The sequence below is a fragment of the Drosophila ananassae genome, assembly GCF_017639315.1.
Source record: "Drosophila ananassae strain 14024-0371.13 chromosome 4 unlocalized genomic scaffold, ASM1763931v2 tig00000240, whole genome shotgun sequence".
Lineage (NCBI taxonomy): Eukaryota > Metazoa > Arthropoda > Insecta > Diptera > Drosophilidae > Drosophila > Drosophila ananassae.
The window spans coordinates 236,839-239,877 of record NW_025319046.1 but is presented as its reverse complement, the minus strand read 5'-3'; the positions used below and the strand labels follow the sequence as shown (position 1 = coordinate 239,877).

General features: G+C 35.2%; 1 non-coding gene across 1 annotated transcript; it reads right to left on the bottom strand.

Annotated features, from left to right (window-relative positions):
* Positions 1-436: 436 nt before the first annotated feature.
* Trnav-gac lies at positions 437-509 on the bottom strand. The gene has a single exon. It is a non-coding gene; the product is annotated as a tRNA-Val (tRNA).
* Positions 510-3,039: the final 2,530 nt, after the last annotated feature.

Here is a 3,039-nt window from a genome sequence, read left to right as displayed (position 1 = left end):
ATAAAAAAGACTATTATGTTAGAGACAAGACCGAGTGTAGCAATTATTAACATTACTTTCCACTCAACATTGACTGGAAAAATAAACCTCTTTATTGACTCAATTATAATGATTACTGCAATGAGGAATAGAGTTAAACCATTAACAAATGCTGCAATTATCTGCAACCGATGATATCCGTATGATCTCTGCAAATCGGATTTCTTAGCTGAAAACCTATGTGCTAACCAGCTTAAAACCAAGGCAAAGAGGTCAGTAAGCATATGCCCTGCATCTGACAATAGAGCAAGCGAATGTGAAATTATTCCACCTACTATTTCCATAAACATTGTTATCGCAACTATTATTATGGAATAGATTAAGCGCTTGGACTGCGCCGCTGAGTGTTTGCCGTTGTGCACTGCTGTCATATAAAATCTTTTCATGAACAAAAACGTGGGTAACACTGGGTTCGAACCAGCGACCGCTTGCACGTCAAGCAAGTGCTCTACCAACTGAGCTAATTACCCATCGTGGTTTTAGTATAGTGCTTTGGTGGAATGAAAGTCAATAAACCACTTTGCTTTTGTCCTTGTCCAATGTGATTCCGGAATATAGCTGTATAGAATTTCAGCCATATTCTAAATTTTACATATTAAGTTAACTATCTATACTTTATTTATTAAGATATAAATTATATTAATACAGGGATTTACGTTTTTTTTAGGGAAATTACTTTAGAGGTTGTCCGGAAACAAGTAAAAGGCTATAATATCTGAAATTTTAGTACGGGGTAAAGATGAGAAAAAAGTATCCAACAGATCTAAGCGAAAGGGAATGGGCAAGAATAGAAAAACACTTCAGAGTATCATACAAGAAAGGAGGAAGGCCGCCAAAGTATAGCAAAAGAGAAATATTAGAAGCAATTTTCTATGTATTGCGTACAGGGTGTCAATGGCGGTATTTACCAAATGATTTTCCGCTATGGAAGACTGTGTATGAGCAGTTCAGGCAATGGAAGAAGCAGGGAATTTTTGAGAAAATGAATTATGAAATTACAAAATATAGTAGAAGAAAAATAGGAAGGAATGAGCAGCCGAGTGCCTGTATAGTAGATAGTCAATCTGTAAAGACTACAGAAAAGGGGGGATCAAAGGCTATGATGGAAGTAAAAAAGTAAAGGGTAGAAAAAGGCATATAATTACAGACACTCAGGGTTTTATACTAGGTTGTTACGTAGGCGCTGCTAACGAAAATGATAGAGATGGTATTAAAATAGCATTAAACAATATGAGAACAAAATATACTAAAGTTAAAAAAATGTGGGCTGACATGGGATACCAAGGAAGAAATTTAAAGAATCACATAAAGGAAGAATATGACATAGATATTGAAATTGTTAAAAGGCCTCCATGTAGATTTTGGGTGCACAAAGATACGCCACCTGAGCTACTACCAACAAGAGAACAAGGGTTTAAAGTACAGCCAAGAAGATGGGTTGTAGAAAGGACTTTTGCTTGGGTTAATAGGAATAGAAGGCTATCGAAGGAGTATGATTTACTCACAACATCCACTGAGAATTTCATATACCTAGCTATGAGTAGGGTTATGTTAAAGAGGGAATATGCTTGAATTTACTAGTTTCCGGACAACCTCTTATGCTTGATATTGAAAGATCAGCAAATTAGAGGTTAAAATTATGACAATTAGTCAACAAGTAAATAAAAATATAACTAAAGAAGGATACTTCAACAATAACGGCAAAGGGTTTAATTCGCCACATGTTATAGAAGTTGAAGATTTAAATATTAAAGTAGAGGTTTATTCTCACAATTTAAGAGCAAGTAAAGTTGCTAACATTGAAAGTGAGATAAGAGAAACAGCTACTAATTTTAAAAACGCATTCGAGTTAGAACGCGGCAGTTCAGAACAAACATTTAAAATTTACATGTTTGATGACAAGGATGATTACACTCACCTTGGCGGAAGCGAGCGTTTCGGTTCTTACCTTGGAGACGAAGGTGGTAAATGTTACTACAAAGGGAAAGCTGACGTTTTTGCTGAAATGTACGTCTACCAGCAAGGTGGCATTCATAACCTTCAGCATGAATTTGCACATGGTTTAACTTACTTGGCTACAGGAGGCAAATCTTTACCTACAGTATTAATGGAAGGAATTGCAGACTACTTTGAGCATCATTCAGATCATAAATTCAATTCTCAAGGATCAAGTATCGACAAAACTGAAGCTGCAAATTTGGATTTAGATAAAATTTTAAGTTTAGAATACTCAAAGGACAGCGAAGCAAATAGCTTGGTTTATAAAACAGGTCATGCGTTGATAATGTACTTACAGGAAAAAGATCCTAGTTTATTAAGAGACTACCTAGATGCTTTACGTCAAGGTGACTCAGATGAGTCAAAAAGTTTCTTGAAAGACATAAAAGGACATGATGCTGACTTCAAAAGTTGGCTTGCTGAGAATGATACAGAAACTGCAATGGAACATCTCAACGCTTTGCAAGTTACAAAAGGAGATTTCATAGCAATTGGTCAAGAAATAGTGGGTGGAGAAATTAAAAACGTATCCTACTATAAAGCAAATATAGAAAAAATGGATGGAGAAAACGTTGGAAGTTTTTCTCCTGTAGAACACGTTGCATTTTATGATGTTGCTCGTGCTATCAATAGGGCAACAAATGATACACTTGATATATCAAAGGAATATCATTTCCTTAAGGTAGTAAAAACTTCCGATGGACAGGATAAACTAACTTACTCTGACGAACAAGGTAATGAATACCGAAACAGTCTAGAGTATAAAAATCAGGCTTTTAGAATGCTATCAAAGTATGATGAAAATTTAAAGAAAGCTTATGATGATGCATTAAAAAATCTGGATGAGCAGAGGCAAATGGAATATCCCAAGATAAATAAAGAATATAGCGAAGGGAAGATTTCTTACGAAGAGTATTCAGACAAATATTATTCAATTCCCTCCAAATATGAGGAATTAAAAAGTACCTTACTTGATGAAACCATAAACACTGGCTTAGAACA